Here is a 22,145-nt window from a genome sequence, read left to right as displayed (position 1 = left end):
CTGTAAAAGTTTCTGCTTTTTCACCAGCTCTGGGGACTTGGTTCTGGGGTGGGCAGAGGACTCCCTCCTCTAGGATTTACCACCAACTCAGTCTCATATTTTTCCTGAATCTCATTTTAAAGAATGATTTCTTAGTGCAAAGGACAGAGAGTAATGTAGAGATAACAACAACAAAACACTTAAATGTCTCATCCTGTTTTCTCCCAAAGTTTTTTCCATCTGCCAACACTGAGATCCCCTCAGGAGCCTAAGCACTTGAAACCACATGGTCATAAAAAGTCTGTCTTTCCTGCTTTGTGTTTCACATCTTTCCCCTCAGGCATACTGCTCTTTGAGAACACTGCTCTAGAAAGTGAACACTGCTCTTTTAGGTTACTCACTATGTTTTCCCACTGGCAGAAGCAGAGGCATTCCCTTAGGCTCACTTATTTTCTAAGTGCCTCACTTGACCAGAAGTTGAAAAGTAGTTTCTTTAGGCCTCCAGCTTCAGCATCTGCCAAGTTCAGTGAGCCTGAGAAAGGTATGGCTATGGATGGCATCTAGATTTCAGGTTCAATTTCTATATTCATGCTAATCGCCATACATGGGTCGGGAGGTTGTAGGTATAGAAACTCAGTATACCCTCCTCCTTGCCAGCTTTCTTAATGCATACATCCTCACATGATGTGCCTCCATTGAAAGTAGAAGCTATAATGCATAGCATAGTTCCTAAACATGAAGGGTCAATAACAAAATGCATGAGTTATACCTTAGTTCCTGAAGACCAAAGAACACCCACTGGCATTATCTTTCCCAAACACTGTTACTACCCATCAGGATTTTAACTGCCTTTCATATCATGCCTGTTAGACCAACATGATATGTGCCCTATGTTATGCCAAAATTAAAAGTGTAAGAGAGATCACAAGAGTATGAAGGGACTATAAAAAAGACAGTGAAGTGTTTAGCCAAAGAACATATATACATAATCCATGCCCACTGACAATAGTGTGGTGAAAGTTAGGGGAGGGGGAAATGGAGGTTGGGTAAAGATGGGGAGGGGGGAAATGGGCAATATCTGTAATAGTATCAACAGTAAATAAATAAATAGTAAAATTTAAAAAAGGAACTCTTTTTATTCTAGTACTCTTCCCAAGAAACATCTATGAATTCTTAAAATGTGAGTTATTCAGTTCTTTATTTGCTTGTGTTTCATAATTAATTCACCTCGAAGAGAACTAGACAAGGTATAAATGAGAATTCTGTTTCTACCACCGGATCTCAGTACATCTTCCATAATTTTGTTTCTTATATATTCTACAGAGTTGTAAGTTCCCTCTTTCTAAACTTTATAATAAAGTTTCTGTCTTGTTTTAGGTACCATATTTGTAAAATGGATTTGTGACAGTATTTATTAAAGTTTCCTTTTGATGCACATGTTTTCAGGTAAGTTGAAATGCTATTGCATGGGAGGATGGGAAAATCAATTCTCCAAGGACAGCCTTCTTTAGAAATAAAATAATAATACAGCTTTGGGAACAGAGGAAGAAGGCAAGATGCAACTGCCAGGATTATAGCCAGCAATGATTGAAGTATGTACATCAAACTTGACCATTAACATTTCTGTCTAATACAAAAACATTCAAAATACTTCAAAATCTAACAGTAAGTAGGAAAAATTATCTGGAAGTTAATGCTCTGCATTTAATCCCATTTAGAAGATTAAAAAAACAGAAAGAAGTGGCAATGTATTGATATACTACCCCTATTTCATGTCAGCTATTCACACATACTGTGTCCTGTGATCTTACAGTAATCCTGTATCACCCCATTTTACAGAAAGGAGTGCAACTAGGTGAGTCCCTCCCAAAATACACTACCCTTGGTTATTTTCATCACAGTTATGATTATTTATTTGTACGTTTTTTGATGGATGTGGTCCTCCCCCCACCCACATTATTAATATTAGTGACAGTAAGAACCATGCCTCTTGCTTATTTGGATGTTTAGTTTCACAAAGTACTTCCAGTGCCTACTAAAAACAACTATACACACACACACACACACACACACACATATACACACAAACACACACACATACACACACACACACACACACACACACACACACACACACACATATATATATATATATATATATATATATATATATATATATATATATTATATGATGGTTAATATATATTTGTTAAGTGAATGAACTGAAATAAGGACCTCTGACTTTGATGGGAAAGCTTATCATAATAATTATTCTATGGTTTCCATGCTCATTTACTTCTAACAATTACTGCAATTCTACAGGACAGGGTTTTAGATAGGGTTGTAAAAGACATGATGATAAACACATGGTATAATCTCCAGGCCATTTGACAGTCACTTAATGATGATATTTTTTACCAATCCTAGGAATACTGCTATTAATCATGAAGCATATCCCAAGGCTCACCTGCTACATTTAAAATTTGCCATTAATACTCATTAAGTGCTTGATTTGGGTCATAATATTGACACTCCAGGAGCCTTAAAAGAGCCCTGCTTCAGCAATAATGCATATGCAGATTTTCCCCTTGGCATCTACAAATAGAATAACTGCTGTAACAGATGACTGCTAAATTTGACAGCAAAAATATATGTGTTGCTATATAAACATTTTATTAGATGACTATAGAGGTAAAAAGGGAACTCCCATTATCTGAGGTTACACAGCACAGGAGTTTGATCAATTCCTATTAAAGCCCTTGGATCTAACCACATACATTTCACTTTATGTGCACACATACTCCCTCCTGTGCAAAGCTATGATGATGCTTTAAACATTTTTGGAATTAAGAGTTGTATACCTTGACTGGTCATGTTATCAATCTTCTCCTAGTTCCCCTCAGCAGGATTATACCTCCATTTTCAGGGCTGTCTCTCCAGGGAAGGATCTTCCCTCAAAGACCAAGGTCAATGAAAAGAATGGCACCTTGCCAAGCAACTTTTCTGCCACCATAACTCTTTACTGGTAACAGACTAAAAGTATAAACAAATAGGTCGAATGCCACATTGGTTAAAAATATATTTAAAAATTAAGTTCCAAAGGAATTAGTGGAAAAGAAAACTCAAGTCTAAAGCCAGCATTCAGGAGTAGTGCTGATGAAAGATGACCAGTGCTAGAAACCCATTCACACCCATTCTTCAATAAATATAAACATCCAAAAATACCTTTATCCATGTTAAATAACCCTCTTTCCTGGATGTTTCAATACTTCAGACGGATATACTGATCCTATCCCCACATCTTGAGCCATGTATACATTTTGAGCCATGTATACAATGATATAATTTTAGAGTCATAGTACTTTTTGGGTCCACTTGAATGAGGTGGGATTTATTTTCTCTCTCTCTCTCTCTCTCTCTCTCTCTCTCTCTCTCTCTCTATATATATATATATATATATATATATATATATATATATATATATATTATATACAATCAGCACAATTTGAATAACTATTTCTAAAGGTCTCAATCTGTAATGCAAACAGGGTTCAGCTCTATATTACTATTCTTGGGGTAAAGTTTAGGAAAAAGAGTAACTTTTATTTCTAATGATTGCTAGTTTCACTTAGCATTTCTTATATAGTCTTGTAGTGATAGACTAGGTAAACGCTGCTATAAAAACACCAAATATCATTAGCTTAATACAACGATGATGTACACCTCACTTATACTTCCTGCAATCTCTGGTTGGCTGGGCACTACTGTGCCCATTATTATTGCATTTCATGCTGGTGCAGGAATCACTGTGCGGAAATCGTAAGTTGTCATAAGAAGGAAAGAAAGCTCTGGGGGATCTTTGCACAAACAATTAAATTCTCGAACTGGAAGTAATATATGTCACTTTTGCTCATTACTCATTGGTCAGGACTATCACTTGCCCCATGAAACAAGGGAGTTAAAGAGCAGAGCCAGTGGCTCTAAAGTGATAAGGGAAAACTATTTACCATATTTTTCGGACCATAAGACGCACCGGACCATAAGACGCACCAGTTTTTAGAGAAGGGAAATGAAGAAAAAAAGATTCTGAAACAAATAGTGTCCTAAAATATTTTATGTGCATTAAAACCCAACATCACAGTCATAAACACATGTAATCAACCCTGTAAAGTAAACAGCAGCATTTAGAACCATTTTAGAGCCGGGCAAGCACACAGAGACCACACGGAGCCGGGCAAGTAAAAAAACCTTTTTTACAGTATATGTGTAGGCTATATTTGGACCATAAGACACAGGGACTTTTTCCCCCCACTTCTGGGGGAAAAAAAGTTCGTCTTATGGTCCGAAAAATATGGTAATAAGAAGCATTAATAACCACCACATTGGATGAGAAAAGAATAAAGTTGTGAGAAGACCTCAAAAAGGGGATCCTCCAACCAAATAAGGCTTGGCAGTGAAGAGGTTATTTCAGTTTGACCTAGTGTAGGGCTCCCATTATTCTAGACCCCTTCTTGCTACTTGCTTCTCTGTTTCATTATTTAATGTTCCTGGTGTTATTCTACATTACCGCTATCTGAGAATATTTTACAGGCTCTATGGGTGGTAGGATATAGCTGATCTCTTTTTTCTTCCTTTTATTTGCTGTGTAGGACATAGAAAACTCCTTTGGTACTCATCTTCTCTGTTGCCACTCCTATTTCTGGTGGGAGAATATTTCTGACTCAAACCAAAATATCTGGGGTGTAAAATTCAGTAATTTAATTTAGTAATTAAGTGGAAATTCCACTTTTTAAATATGGCCTTTTCTCCTTTTTTTATTCAAACTGGCCTCAAGCACTATAACTCATTCCCCTCCCTCTCCATTAAACATCAGATCCCTTAATCATTAAGGACAATGAGGTTCTGGTAATCTTACAGACAAAGCCTCAGGTCCCTTGACCTCAGAGATAAAGTTTTAGTCAAACTGGAGATAACATCAAGGCCTCAGATGTGTTTCAGATTCAAACCCAGAAAAGCCACTGACAAGACCTTTATGAAACCAGTAATGCCATGGCTGACATTAGGAAGAGATATAATGAATAAATAATTCCTACCCTGCCCCTAATCAATCAATATAGCCTACCTACTTCAGCTCCTCTATGATCCATGCCCTGGAAGCCATCAGGAAGCCAGGTCTTTGAGCACTACTTTACCTATAACTCTGGGCTTGGCTCTATATCCTCAATTAATAAATCCTCACTTTCTTGGTGGCAAATTCCTTTTCACCTTTGATTGGGCTTTTATATATGCAGGCAAATGGACCCTGTTAGTCTGATAGCATTCTGATTAAAATATTATCTTATGTTCTATGTCAAAGCTTCCATAATAAAATATTATTAAAATGGAGAGAAGGATGTCTTTATCTATTCAAATATCATGAATTTTTAGGGGAGAGAAATCTGTTATTACAAAAAGAATTGACCAGTATAAATGGAAAAATGTAGTCTTTGAGCTGCGTTTGAAAGGCTGCTTTCCCTTTCCCTATAACATTGGTAAGAAAGAAAGAAAGAAAGAAAGAAAGAAAGAAAGAAAGAAAGAAAGAAAGAAAGAAAGAAAGAAAGAAAGAAAGATAAAAGCATTTTCTAAGATTCTGCAAGGAAGGCAAAGATTGGTCTATGTTTTGCATAAATCACTGGGCTATTGCAAAGAGTTCAAGGTTACTGAGGAGGTACAGTATTGACAAAAGGGAAATAGAGATAAGAAGGGGACAATTAAAATAGAAATAACATAAAAAGAAAGATAAATGTCTAAAAGAAAATACAATCGGTTAAATGAAGTTTTTATTCTCCCATCTCAGTATTATCACTGAGGAAAAAGTTATCTCCTCAAGCCGAAACTGGTTTGGCTCAGTGGTAGAGCATTGGTCTGCAGACTGAAGGGTCCCAGGTTCGATTCCGGTCAAGGGCATGTACATTGGTTGTGGGCACATCCCCAATGGGGGATGTGCAGGAGGCAGCTGGTTGATGTTTCTCTCTCATCGACATTTCTAGCTCTCTATCTCTCTCCCTTCCTCTCTGTAAAATATCAATAAAATATATTTTTAAAAAAAATTTATCTACTCAATAGCTTCTCCACCACTTTCCACAGTAAATGCAAAGAGATGTCATTGAACTCAAGGCTGTCTATCATAGGTCATTGCAATCAAGGTCTTTATATAGCAAATGGTTAAACTCTCCTTTGGCCATTTGTCTTGGAACCTAAAAGGTAACCTAGAGCCTTGGTGTGTTCTGCCTTAGGGTGTTGGGCTATACCAAATTATCTATACTAGCAATGTGGTTTATGGTGGTTGAGGTATCAACATCTGTAGGGGCTGAATGCTAAGGTCAGCCACACATACAACCAATAATGTATATTGACTAAGTATCAATAAACAATAGAAAACTATCAAAACTGGTAATTGTCTTGGGAGGCCCTGAACTAGAAATTGGTGTCAGAAGTGTAGATGTTCTTGGGGAGCCCCCCACTTGCACTTATCACAGGTTATTGCAACCAAGGTTCTCCATCATATGATTCTAGCTCTGGTAACCATGTCTTCCGTAATTCATGTGCCCACTGTCAATGGCCAGAAACTCAAAATTTAGCTTTCATACATTTTTTTTCATTTAGTAAAAATCTTGTGTTAAGTTAATATTTGACCAAATAATGATTGTTTTTAATGTGTGCTCATTTTACTTCTTATTCTTCTGCTACTTTTTCTTCTGAAGACATCACTTATTAAATTTCAATGATTTGGATTGAGTTCCTTCAGTTTTTTGAAACGCTTTATAATTTCCCCAATAAAATGTACATCCTTCTAATATTGAACTTTCCAGGGCATGTACCTTAGTGTTATCAAAGCAAAGATGTCAATGGACAACATTATACAGGAAGGAAAACATAATTAAAGGCTGTGGCAATAGAAAAAAGAAATCAGAATATAATATGAACATAACTCCACTGAAACAAAATATGGAAATGCTTTTTAAGAACTAAAGTGAGCCAAAACCGGTTTGGCTCAGTGGATAGAGAGTCAGCCTGCGAACTGAAAGGTCCCGAGTTCAATTCCAGTCTAGGGCATGTACCTTGGTTGCGGGCACATCCCCAGTAGGGGGTGTGCAAGAGGCAGCTGATTGATGATTCTCTCTCATCGATGTTTCTTACTCTCTATCCCTGTCTTTTCTTCTCTGTAAAATATTAATAAATAAATAAATAACTAAAAATATTTTTTTTAAAAGAACTAAGTGAAAGGGCAGATCATAAGCTATCTATGTTTGTCAATTGGACTTCTTAAAGGAAAAGTAAACTTTTTATTTCAAGACAGGAGGGATTTTGCAACCTGAACCAGGGAAGCTAGGTTCCTATTCTCCCTCAGAAATTGAAAAATAACGGCATTATCATTTTTTGATAATTATATTTTAAAGATATGGCTCCCAAATCTTTGATATAGTCATCTATACTAATTAAAGAATAATATGCAAATTAGACCAGGAGACCTTCCAGAAGTCCTTCAGGGCAAAGCCATGGTGGCAGCGTCAAGGCAGAGGCAGTTAGGGGTGATCAGGCCAGGAGGGGAGGGCATTTGGGGGGTAATCAGGCTGGAAGGGGGGCTGTTGGGAGCTAGCAGGCCAGCAGGAAGGGGCAGTTGGGGATGAACAGGCAGGCAGGAAGGTGAACAGTTAGGAGCCAGTGGTCCCAGATTGTGAGAGGGATGTCCAACTGCTGATTCAGGCTTGATCCCACAGTTGGACATCCCCTGAGGGGTCCTAGATTGAAGGCCAGGCTGAGGGACACCTCCCCGCTCCCATGCATGAATTTCATGCACTAGGCGACTAGTAATTTATAAAACTAGTAAGAGACTTTTAAAAAGAGTTATATCTCAAAGGGGTAAAAAAATATTAATTACAAATTTTCTAAAGTCTAAGAGAGAAGACCTCTCTGTGTTTAAGCCATCTGGATTCTGTAAGGGACAGGGTAAAAGGGAGGTCAGGGCCATATAAACCTATTTGAAGTTTAGTCTAACTGAGGGAAACACTTAGTGTTCTATCTTCTTTGGAGTCATTATGTGCTATCATAGTCTTTATATTGAATTGTGAGCTTTGTAAGGGCCTGAAATTGCCTTGTTGCCATTCATTCCTCTTGCATAGGGAATTGTAATTAAAAGGTCATAAGACAGTATATATTAAGTAAAAGTAAATACAAGATAATGATAATTGTGTGGACGTGTATATTGGTGCAGGGGTTATTTCTGAATTCATCCTATCACTGTCTCTCATGAAGAGCTCATTTGCCCTCCATTGTATGTAGTGTTGGAGATGGAATTCTAATAGTGCCTGAAGAAACCACTCTAATCTTCTGACCTTGAGAAGTGCTGACAACTCATATTAATTGCCTACATTTTGACATTTCTCTGGAAGTAGGTATCATTTTCTCACAGAAAGGCTCTGTCAAGAAAAAGAGGTAAAGCAAGGAAATCTGCATGAAACACCATGAATTCATTCTGGTCAGAAGACAGAACTTCCACCATAAATGTCAGCTCAGAAATAAGACCAGTGGAGAAAAAAGTGTGGCAGCATCGAGATGATACCATTGTAACTAACTAGTTATTAATAATTGGAAAGGAGCAAAAGGAAGGCCAGACATTAGAGGCATGTTCTCTGCAAAATACTAGGACAGGGACCCAACAAAGGGAAGACAGATGCATGCCAAGTGAAGTTGGGATGGCATACGAAATGTACTTGTCTGTCACTCACACCTGGGGGCAGAGATGGTTGACCAGAATGGGCCCTGCAAGCACACAGAAATTTGGGGTATATAATCCCCTGAACAAAGAAGCTCATTCTTGGTTCCTCTTGGTTCCTCTTGGCATGCTTGGCTGATGCTTGGCTTCCTGGCTTCTCCCATTTCTCCAACAGCCCTGAAGAGTCCCCTGCCCCCACACAAGGACTGTTGGACTGCAACCAGTCTAATGCTGTACTGGAGTTGGGTGCAAAAAGGAATGGAAACTCTGGACACTGGCTCTGATTTTAGCCCTAAATATACTTCTTTTAAAAAAAATATATGTTAATTAATTTTTTACAGAGAGGAAGAGAGAGGGATAGAGAGTTAGAAACATCGATGAGAGAGAATCATTGATCACCTGCCTCTTGCATATCCCCTACTGGGAATGTGCCCGCAACCAAGGTACATGTCCTTGACCGGAATCGAACCTGGGACCCTTCAGTCCGCAGGCCAATGCTCCACCACTGAGCCAAACCGGTTTCGGCCCAAATTATACCTTTTATATACCTGAACTAAAGGAAGTAGGACTTTAGGAACTCAGGGATGTAATTCCACAGAAATAAAACATTCTACTATGTCACATCCTACTGTGAGAGTCTCAGAAAATTCCCTTTCTCCAAATACTGCAAAGACCTCACTCCAACTAGCAATGGGGAAAGACAAGCCACACTCCCCTCCAATAACAGAGACATCTGCAGAACCTGCAGAAGAGTCCCTCAGAGTCTACTCCACTGTGTATTGTGACTAATAATGTGTCCAATAGACACCCTAGCAAATAACTGCTAAAATTGCTTATCCTCTCTACACCCCAAAGATACTTGGTGTAAATGATTTTCCCCTGAAATAAAAAAGCCAAAAAAGGTAAAGACTCTACAATATATACGTTAGGAACACAAAAACAAAAATGAATCTAAACAAACTTTTTAAAAAGTGAGGCCCAAGCCTCCTTAAGACTATCTTGTGAATGCAAAACTAAAGAGTGTCTTTTGTTCCAGTTCTGATCATTAAAGTCTTTGTTTACCATAAAACACACACACATAACACACACATACACACACACACACCAGCAAATGAGCAATAGAAAGTCAGTTATTCTAGAGGGTCTTGAAAATACATTGGTCGTTGAAAGGAAAATCAACTCCAATCGCAACCCGAATTCAATACAGAGATAATCTTATTTGAGGCATTCTCATCTCCAAAATGGCAATATATTGAGTTGCTTTGCTTAGAAATATCACTGAGAAGGGTTTTCGAAACATTTTATTTATACAGTAAAGACAGCCAAGCTTTTCAGAGGCACTAATCCCTCTGGATCTCTTTGCCTAGAGTGAATGCAAACGCATGTGACCCTGGTCTCCAGCATGACATAAAATCAGGTTCTTTAAATAAACAAATTCTAATATTTTTTTCTACTTTGCTTCTTCCTTGCTCTGCCTTCCACTGACACAGATTCACTTGCTGAAAGGAGATATATATGCAGTTTTGAATCATAGCATAAATCAAGCAAAATAAATGGTATTGTGGATTGATTTCTACACCTGCAGAGAAGATAATTTTTCCTTTTATAACTTCTAGATTATTTGGCTGACTTAATGATTAATTTGAGACAATACAGATTAACAGGAGAAATACATACAGGAGCTCATAGATATTTGAAACCCAGAAAAGTGTTCAAAGCAAGAAGGTTTTATATCTTTTAGAGAAAGAAACAATAAATCTGTGAAGCATTCAGAAAACAGAGAAGTTTGGGTTTTGCTTAGTTAAATTAGTAAAGAAGTTTAGGGTTTGTTCATTGAAACTTCTAGGCTTTGACTTCCCCATCTCTGATGATAAGGTGTCTTCTTATCTCTTTCTTGATATAGGGAGGGGACTATTTACATGAAAATTTATTTTCTTCTTTCAGGATGAACATCCTGTGAAGATGAAGAGAGGTGATGGATGTGTGAAGATGTAGGAGGAGATTGGAGTTATGCTGCCACAAAAAAATAAATAAATAAATAAATCAAAAATCAAAAATCAAAAAAAATAAATAAATAAAAACCAAGAAAGCCCTGGGGCTATTAAAAGCTAGAAGATGCAAAAAACAAATCCTTTTCCTAGAAGCGCACAGGGAACATGGCCTTGCCAACACTTTGATTTTGTAGTTCTACTAGAGGTGTGAACCAATATATTTATGTTGTTTTAATCTGCCCAGTTTGTGGTACTTTGTTACAAGCAGCCCCAGAAAAGTAATACAAATGGCTAGTTGCTTTTGAAAAAAGGAAGCTGGGAATGTCACAATACATTCAGAATTAAATAAAATTACTGTTTTTCAGGCCCTAAAATTTCCTCCTGCCTTTGGCAGTGGGCTCTGCTTCCTGAATGAAAGGAGCCAGACAAATTTCCACTCAAAGTCCAGCTCTGCTCCTTCCTGGCAGTTACTTCAGGATGTTTAACATCCATGCACTTGTTTTCTCTCGGTGAAAATGGATGTAATAGCCACAATGCACTGTTTTTGTTTTGTTTTCAGGATCAATGGAGATAATTTAAGCAAAAACACTTGACATATTAAGCTTGCAGCTAATCTACCTCCTTTCCTTTTCTTTCTACGCCCACACCTTCCCAACTGACCATCAACTAATCCCCCATTGAGGCCACAGCTATGCATAGCTTCACATTTTATTCCTCAGATATCTGTAATTTTACAGACAACCCTTATAGGCAGGAGAGCCCTTGAGGCCAAAGTAATGAATTCTAATGGGAAGCACAGCTTTCTGATGGCCAGTGAAGTAGGTAATTTTTTGAGCTGGAGAACTTTGCAGAAGGCATTTAGATCCTGCCTGAACAGTAATAAGAAGGTCCCCTGGCCTTCTTCCTGTGTCCATCCCCGCTTGGTAATAGGTTTTTTATATTTAGAAATTTTCTAATCTGTCACCACTCTTTGTTTATTCATCAATAATTCCTGTATTCCTTTATTCATTCTACCTTTCAATTTAAGTACATAGTCTATATAATTCATTAAGGAAATTATAAAGATCAATCTAGCAAAGCTATCGTTTACCCTTTCAGGAGTCTGTAGTGTAGAAGAGAAGACACTCAGATACACACATAATCGATACAACTAAGAAAGTTCTATTTTGTGTTTGTGAGACTTTCTTAAACCATCACTCAATTTCATCATATTTTCATTTATTTTATTTTTATCCTTTTTTATGTTCTGATTTTTTTTTCTTTCTATTTTTTCCCATTTTTATCCCTTTTCTTTCTTATGTACATGTTTGTGACAGTGCGAGCTGATGTGTCTATAACAAAGCCATTTTAATTGTATTTGTTAGTCTGCATGTCTGATAATCTAAAACTGAAATTTCCTTTTTTTTCTTAATCTAGTCTTAAATATTTATGCAATTCTCATTTCTACATTTACTCATCCAATATTAATTTTAATATTTCTATTCCATTAGCACAAATTTACTTACTTATTCCACATTTATGGAACATTTCTTATTTGACACTCCTCTGTGCCAGGCACCATATGAAGGTGCATCTCCCATTCTCTGTTTCCTGCATCATACATCTGACAAAGTAATCCTTTTAAAACAAGATTTTTTTCTGTTTAGATGGTTGCTAGACTTAGAACCAATAAATCTGAGTTTATGCCTTTCCTCTACTTTAAAATACTTGTCAGATATTTCATCAGTAATAATAATAATAATAGTAATAATAATAGTTTATAATAGCAAACACTTATTGAGTATTTACTTATGTCCTATACACTGTGACAAAACTAAAAAAAAAATAAATAGAATTAGATTACTATGTCAGTAATGCAAAGGAAAATATATTCAGTATGTATTCAGTTTTTCATTTCTAATATAGGCTCTCAAAGGCCTATCAGAAACAATAATTTTAAATCAAATTATTTAATTTACATAAGACAGAAGTTTCTGAGAAAAGGAAAATCTATTGAAAAACAAAAAGGAAACCCTTACAGGAAGCAAGATATAGATAATGAGATAGAGAGAGAATAGGTGCCTTAACAACAGATTGAAAAGAAGATAAAGAATGAATTATGTCCAAGGGAAACTAAAGAAGGATCAACCAGGCCAGGAAAAAGCAGGAGACTGAAATCTAAAGAGGCATGATCTTGGCTGGGTAAGATAATGATAACAGACCTGCAGGTGGGAGGGGACCACATAAAAGGAATGAGAGACAGCCAGATGTTATCACCATCACTGTGATCAGAATGTGGCTATAATAGGCTTTTTATGTGCCTCTTTGACTGGCCACGGGGTACTCAAATTAAACATTATTTCTGTGTCTGTGAAGATGTTTCTTGATGAGAATCCATTTGAACTGGTGGACTCAGTCCATTCCCTTCATCAGTGTGGGTGGGCATCATCCAGCCCACTGAGGGCCCAAATAGAACAAAGGCAGAGGAATGAGGACTTTGTTCCTCTGCCTGATAGCTTTGAGCTGGGACATCCATCTTCTCCTGTCCTCGGCACCCTGGATCTCAGGCCTTCAGACCCGAACTGGAACCTACATCATCAGTTCCCCCAGTTCTTATATCTTTGGACTCAAACAGAATGACAGCACTAGTTATTCCGAGTCTCTCCAGCTTGCAGTTATCAGATAGTGAGACTTCTCAGTCTTCGAACTGTGCAAGCCAGTTCCTCCTAATATCTTCATATATATATATATATATATATATATATATATATATATATATATATATATATTCCCCTATTAGTTCTGTTTGACTAGAAAAAAAAAGGCTATAAATCACTATAAATAACTTGAACACATGTTGTCATGTCAGGTCTCCAGCATGCTACTGTCTTTACCATAAGGCTTCCTGTAAAACACCATGACTTTTTCAGGAGAAGTGACACCCATATGTGCCCTAAGTCTTAGATGAGTCCCCCAGAACATCTCCCTGTTTTAATAGCACTGAATACTTAGAATACTTATTAACATCATAAAGCACATTTGAAGCAGTTAAGATGCTTCGGAAGATAAGACTCCAAACCTATAATTAAAACAGAGCCTGAGTGAAAATTCACCATTAAAAACCATCCTTTTGGTTTATGGAGGGACAGCATCTGGGCTGTATTAACTTCTCAATTATCTGGGTGCAGTTTCATCTGAATCTACAGAATGCCTCATGGGCAGAGTAGCTCTCTATTCTAAAAACAAATAAATCTCCCACACACCTCCACATCTTTCCAGATGGTTTCTCTAGAGCCAGGAGGGTGCTTTGGAATAGAAGTTGAAGCAGTTCAGTGATAGGCATTGATCCTCAATCACACAATTTCCTTGGTGGCCTCTAACTTCATTGGGACATGTTTAAGAATTCTTCCATTCCAGAGTGGAAGGGGAAAAGACACGATGTCAGTGGAGATTCTTATGACCTCCTTGTGACTGTCATGCTGTTTTAATTGCCTTTATTCACCCCATCAGTTAGGGAGGATGTCCCACCCCAGAGTAACGGAGATGCCTGAATATACAATACCCAACACTGAATAGATGAGATCAGTAGCCATTTATCAGTTGTGTACACTCACAACCTGGGATAGGAGAACACCATATGCCATGCATGGCCACATGGGAATCACACTTGATGAAGATAGTGCAAAACCAGAGGTTATGAAATTCAGGCTTTATAGTACCGAGAGGGTGATGGAACCTGTGGTTCTTGCTGGAATGTATTTGAACAACTCTGAAAGCTATCAGGAAACTGAAGCACACTACTCAGACATATTTTTCTGAACAACAAAGGTATTAGTCATCCATACATGTCTGGACATGAATTTAAGACACGAAGGGCATCAGTATAATTTCGCTAGTGAGAGTGGTGGACGTGTTCAACAAGAATTGTTTTGGAGTTAACAGATGACTTACTGAATAAAGGGTATAGGATTTACTTAGATAATTTCTATACGTCAATTCATTTGGCTGAACTCTTTTGTCAAAACAATACAGGCATTTTTGGAACAACGAGGATAAACAAATCGGGATCCCCAGTGAAATAAAAACAAAAAAATTACAGAAAAATGAACATATAGTAAGATTCAAAGACAAACTTATGGTTTTAAAATGGAAGGATAAAAAAGACATATTGATGCTCAGTTCTATTCATAATGACGAAAAGACAATGATTGAAAAGAGAGGAAGAAGGCAAGAAAAACCAAATGTTGTCCTGGATTATAACAAGAATATGGGCGGTGTAGATTTGGGAGATGGAGTTATGGTGGCCTACAGGGCTGCCCGTAGGGTAAAAAAAATTTATAATTTTTTTTCTACAATTAATTGATATATGCTGCTTCAATGCATATATTATATACAAAAAAGATAAAGCTCATTTGGATCGATTACACTTTTTGATAGAGTATGTAGAGAAATTGGTAGATAACAACATAGTGAAAACCCACCCAAAGACATCAACAAGCAGCTCTACATCTAAACCATCACGCTTAGTTGAAAGGCATTTTTCAGAACAAAATGAAAAGCGATATAGGAAAAACTAAATCTAGGAAATGCCGAGTTTGCTACAAAAAAGGTGTTAGGAAAGAATCAACATACTGGTGTCCGGATTGTAAGGTAACACTATGTATCAACAATTGTTTTAAAATATATCACACGGAAGTTGAGTTTTAAATTTTTACATCTATATTTTAATTTTTTAAAATTAATATTTCTATTTTATTTGTGTGCTTTTGTTTATTGTTCTGTAATTGTTAACTTTTTTATATTTTTATTGTGTATCGAAATAAAAATATATTTTTTGTAATCTTTATAATTGTTTTTAAAATTTATAATTTTTAATTGGATGCTTCCATTTTTTTGTTGGTATTCTTTTCTATTTGTTTGTAATTTTGTATTTTCCTTTCTGCTTTATATATAAATAAATGAAAAATATATATATTTCATAGTCTTTTCATTTATTTTAAGTATAAATTAAAAAAAATAATAATATGAAATTACATCCTCTGGGCGTGACGTACTGACACGACCTAGTGAAAGAGTACGCGCTATTATATGTTACATAATTAAAAAGGGGATTCCCCGGTTAACAGGATAAGGAGCGGCTTTTCTGTCTTTAAATGAGAGAAAAATATCCCTTTCATTCTGATACAGAAAAAATACCCATTACATATGATCTACTCATTCCACAAGCCCCAGGACACATGTTTCCAGAGTGTATTACAAGAGCCACAGGCAGTAACTATTGCCTTTCAGGCAACTCAATAATCCATCACTCCACCTTCAAGTCCTCTCCTGCAGTTCACCTAGATGCAGAGAGATTTCCTCCAACTTTTATCCAAACATTAGGGATTCAGGCTCTAAGCTAAAATCCCTGACTTCATTTTATTTAATATGTTGAAGAATCTGGCTCATTAGTAAGGATTGACTGACCAAATGGGCAATCGAAAGGTTTAATCAATATCAGTTACTCATTTGATGCCATATTGTCCTTTCAGAGCAATAGGTGGTTAACCCCCCTGGACCTGCTCTTTTAATTAATTGCAGCCTTTATTAATAAGCCTCTTACAGGTCCCCAAGGCCCTGCAAAATTGCTTCTCTCAAGAAGAAACTTTCCGCTGAAGCCAGTTTGGCTCAGTAGTAGAGCGTCGGTCTGCGGACTGAAAGGTCCCAGATTCGATTCCGGTCAAGGGCATGTACATTGGTTGCAGGCACATCCCCAGTAGGGGGTGTGCATGAGGCAGCTGGTCGATGTTTCTCTCTCATCGACGTTTCTAGCTCTCTATCTCTCCCTTCCTCTCTGTAAAAAAATCAATAAAATATATTTTTTAAAAAAAAAAAGAAGAAGAAGAAACCTTCCCCTTGGAGTTTCCTGCAATCAACAAGAGTGAAGCCAAAGCCATAGGAAGCACAATTGGCATGGGGTGCAGGGACAAGGATGTGAGGTCCCATGAGCTGACCTCGCTGCTGATAGATGGAAGCCTAGACCTTGAGAAGATCCCTATAGAATGTCCTCACCCTTGCTATTTGGCTCCAGGCTGGATACAGAAATGGCTAATTGGTATTTCTTCTTACTTCATTGCTTTTGCTGAGAAGCAAAAGTCACTGGATCAGGAAAAAGTAATTTGAGTTCCCAGAAGGTGCACCTGTAATTCTGTGCAGTGCACTCGACTCCACATCAGTGCCTGACAGCCAGTGATGACAATGGGTGGGTTTTGCCAAGTTGCTTTCCCTGCATGGACTTCAGCTTCTTCAGCGCTAAAATGACAGGATCTTCCTGGGTGGTTTCTTACGTTCTCCTCTACCACTGACATTCTATCGTTATTTTATTTCTCTGAGCCACTTCCCTCACTATAGACACAATTATGAGGACAAGGTTTGTGCAGATCTGGGTCCTCTAAATAAACGTCAAACTGCATTCTCTAATGAAATATTCTGCAGCGCATTATAGATGTTGCACACAGATAACTGCATTTAAACCTCCTCTAGTCAATAAAAATATATTCTGATTTCAAGGGCTAAAATCCAGCATTACATATAGTTAATTATTTCACTTAGAACATTATTTTTTTTAAAGATTTTGCTGATTTTCAGAGAGAGGAAAGGAGAGGGAGAGAGAGAGAAACATCTATGTGAGAGTGAAACATCGATCAGCTGCCTCCTGTATGCATCTTACTGGGGATTGAGACTGCAACCCAGGCTTATGCCCTGAAGTGGAATCAACCAATGAGCCACACCAGCCAGGGAAAGCACATTATTTTCACACACACACACACACACACACACACACACACAAATAAGATTAAAGTTAAAAATTTTAAAAAAATGATATAACCCATAACTATGTGTACCACTATTTATATTTTATGAAATTTGTTTCATCAAATTTATTAAATTATAAAAATATATGCATTGTGAGTGAAGTTAAAATGTACTTTGCTAGGGTAATTACAGTTTCATCCCAGTGAACTTCCTTCCCACCCATAGGTAACTATGTTTATAAATTTGATGTATAATATATTGTTCCTGCCTGTTTTAAAATATAGATGAATATATTAACAAATTGATAGAAAATTAATATGAATGTGGAAAGATTCTGGATATGCATAGATAGATATAGACTATCCATTAATATTAGATACTAGAGGCCTGGTACACAAAATTCGTGCACTGGGGGGTGGGGGAGCTCAGCCCTGCCTATGCCCTCTCGCAATCTGGGAGCCCAGGGGCTGTCCAACTGATGGACATCCTTAGTACTGCCATGGATAAGGGAGAAGTTCCCACCACCACAACTGTGCTCACTAGCCATGAGCCCACCTTTGTGATTTTATCTTTCTATATCTTTGTCAGCATTTGCTACTGTCAAACTTTATTTTTATTAGCCTGATAGGTGTAAAATACTTGTCATATTTGTGTATTTCATCTTTGTTTGTCTCACGTTTACTGTTCCTAGATCAGTGAGGTTGAGTTTTTTATATATATATTTAATCACATTTAATATATTTCATTATTTTCTATGAATGACCTATTCATAATCCATGTTTTTTAATTCAAGTTATTTTATTTAACAATTTTATGAGATATTAATATAGTTGGCTATTGGTTTGTTGTTTGTGTTATAACATCATTTGAATTCAACGTAAGTCCATTTATGGAAAAACATAAAAGAACTATTACTTTCTCTTACTTGATTGCTAGTTTCTTCAAATAAGCTCTATAATATTCAAGTACACAATAGTTTTGTTTCTTAAACTGGTCTCCTAATTTCTCATACACATAATTGGAAACAAAAAAGTCTCAGACATTGTCAGGACTAATATTAGGGTCTCTAAATCTAAAATATATCATTTGACCTTTAAATAATTGTATTTTTTTCTCAAATCTACCAACTATTATATTTAATACTGATTACAAATTATTTTTTTAGCATCCAAATGGGTTGCCTTCCAGTAATATTAGAAAAGGCAGATTTTAAAAAGATAGCCACTGTCTCTAATCTAGTCTTTCTAATGGGGGTGGAATGGACAAAAAAGTGAAGTGAAGGAAGAGGGGCACACAGAGAAAAAATGAATTATTAAACTACTATAATAATACTAGCAGTTTGCTATTCTTTACTCATGTTATCATTATAACATTTTTTAATGGAGTAACACCATTCCATATTATATGATACTGCATTTCAAGGTAGTATATGCTGATGTTTACAGAGCTAGAGATTTTTTTCCCTTATAAAACATTTTCTGCCTTCCTTCTGTATGCTGAAATCTTGAAAGCACAATATTTCTCAAAATTATATAGCATAAAAAGACCAATTTTTATATTCCACAAATACTTATGTATGCTTTACTATAGTGGAATTAGTCCAGAATCAAACACCATACTGAAAGCATCTATCTATTAATATAGATTAGTTAATGTTACAAAACGGGCCTGGTATATTTACTAACATACTACAAAGGAGCATCAAGCTAATTAAAATGGAATCTATTAAAATAAATTATGTGCAGCCAGAACCAAAATTTCCTTGCTTCTATATCACTTCTTTTTATTTACTGGTCAACTAGAAAATATGACAATCACCCCTGGGTGTATTAGTTTTTTATGGCTGCTGTAACAAATTAACCACAAATTTAGTAACTTAAAGCAAGGCAAATTTATTACGTTGCTTGTGGGCAGAAATGTAAATGGGCCTCAGAGCTTCCATCAGGTATCAGTAGAGCTCACTCCTTCTGGGGGCTTTAGGGGAGAATCTGGTCCTTGCCTTTTCCAGCTTCTAGAGGCACCTACTTGGCTCACTGCACTGTTCCCCACATTCAGAGCTTCGCTACTGAGTCAATTATCACACGGCATGGCTCTGCTTCTCTTTCCTGGCCTCCCTCTTTCATTTCTTAAGCACTCTTCTGAAAACATTGGCCCGCTCCAAACAATCCAAAATAATCTTCCTATTCTAAGGTCAGCTAATTGATAACCTTAATTCCATCTGAAACCTTAGTTACATTTGCCAGGCAACCTAACTATTATGGTGAGCATGTTCCATCTCAAGACACTTGTGAACGCTGCTTTAAATGCTTCAAAAGTGGTTTCAATGTGAAAGATGAAGAATGTCTAGGTCAACCAAAAAAGTTTGAAGACCAACAATTACAAGTATTATTGAATGAAGAGGCGTGACAAACTCAAAAACAACTTGCAGAAAGATTAAATGTTGCTCATCAAACAATTTCTGATTATTTACAAGCAATGGGAACGATTTTAAAGAATGGGAAATGGGTGTCACATCAACTGAATGAAAGACAAACGGAAAACCGAAAAGTCATCAGTAAAATGTTGCTGCTTCATTGTTGCAGGGGACAGGTAACCTCTTCCCCACCCCCACTCCAGCACAGCTACCATACTATGAGAAGGCAGAGCCACATGGAGGGAACTAACTTGCCTTGTGAATGGCTCCAGATGGACGCTCAGCGGACAGTGATCACCGAGACTCAGATATATGACCCAAGTAGACCTCTCTGCCAGCCCCCAGCTTCTGAGCTCCCTGGGCTGACACTCTGTTAGGTGGGGGTGGGCTGTTCCCGACAAGTGCTGCCCACATTGCAGATTTATGAGTAAATAATAAAATTTTTATAAATTAATCCGCTTCAGAGTAGTCTGTTACACAGCAATAAATAATTGAAAGATGGATAGAAATTTGACAAGTATTTCTGATTTAAGAAATACCAGGTGCAAAGGCAGAGATATAGTAAGTGAGTGTGGCATGTTCCACAAACAAGTGGGTCCACGTGACTGAAATACTGGACACAAGAGGAGGAGTGATGACCTTCAGAGCTGCAGAGATAAATAAGGCATAAGTAATAACATTTTTAAAACTAGCATAAATCGCTAAATGAGTATCCTGAATATCATGTCTTATTTTGTCTGATTTCAATTTTTCTGGGCTCAGTGGATTAGCACTGACGTATGAACCAGGAGATCACAATTTAATTCCTGGCCAGGGCACATGCCCCAGTTGTGGGCTCCATCCCCTATGTAGGGCATGTAGAAGGCAACCAATCAATGATTCTCTCATGTGATGTCACTGATACTTCTATCTCTCCCTCCCTCTCTGAAATCAATAAAAAAATCTGTATAATTTTAAAAAACCATCATCCTATCTCCTGAACCCTAGCTTGAGCACTGAGAACTGAGCACTAGCACTGTTTAAACTACAACAAAAGATTGACATGACTGCCTCCAGCAAAGCAAGAAAGAACCATCCACTTGTCCGACCCTGTAGTCAAATGAAGAAACCACCACGGAGGAAAGAAGGGGCACCCAGTCCTGACTTCTGCTGAGATGTCAGGTGTGGATGAAAGCTGAGTTCTGTCCATGACTTTAGCAATGTGTCTGTCTTGGCTGTTCTAATGAGAGCCATTTCAGAAGACGGTTCTGGGCTACAGCCTGGCTGAAATGGATTCAGTACAAAATGAGAAGAGAAAGTTTAGAGACAACAAAGTAGAAAACTCTTCTGAGAAATGTTTCTGGGCAGCAAAGTAGAGAAAAAGGTCATACAACTGGAAGGTAATAATATGGGTCAAGAGAGGTTTTTGTTTTATTAATTGAGAAAATGCACTTTCTCCAATAAAAAAATATCTCTGATAACTTGGGGATGCAAAATGTGCAGCTGCATGTTTCTCAAAAATTTCAAATAATGCGGGAAACTGATCACTGTCAACAACACTCATTGCTCTGAAAGGTCAGAGCTAGTTCACTCACTGCTTAGTTGAATCATTGTTAGCTAAAGCAGTCTCCTCTGTTTGTCTTATTGGTGTTTCCCATAGCCTCAATAAAAGGGAGAGCAGGACCAGAGCACTGAGTAGTCCTCCCACTAGAGGTGGACTTCTGCTTGGCCTCCAATATTGGCCAAATTAATAATTTTCTAGTCTCTTTTCATTTCTGTGTGGCCTTCTCCAGAATCTGAACCCTGAAATGGGACCCTGAACCACACGGGACATGGAAAGAGGCTCCCACAAAATACTACTACCATATGACCAGCACCCTCATCAGCTAATTATGTCCCAAGGGCCTCACCTCCATATACCATCACATTAGGAAGTAGCTTTCAACATATGAATTTGTGGTGCTGACAAATAAGTCAAAAAGAGAAGCCATAATGTATTTTCTTTCATAGTTCTATTATAAATTATTTTTGTTTTACAGAGGAAATGCTAACCCAACAGAAAGTTTTTGGTTACTTGTAGCCCTTCTTCACAGCACCAACCACAATTTGGCATTTATTTGGGTAATGGTTTGGATTTGTCACACACTAGACTCCTAGCTCTATAATAACAGAATCCTTATCTATGGTTGGTCACTATTTCATCATCAGCAACTAACACAGTCCCTCATGTGTAGTAGATAAAAAATAAACATCT

Source organism: Pipistrellus hanaki (assembly GCF_964339955.1).
Source record: "Pipistrellus hanaki genome assembly, chromosome: 9".
NCBI classification, from domain to species: domain Eukaryota; kingdom Metazoa; phylum Chordata; class Mammalia; order Chiroptera; family Vespertilionidae; genus Pipistrellus; species Pipistrellus hanaki.
The sequence above is the reverse complement of the archived record's forward strand: the minus strand, read 5'-3'. Positions refer to the sequence as shown.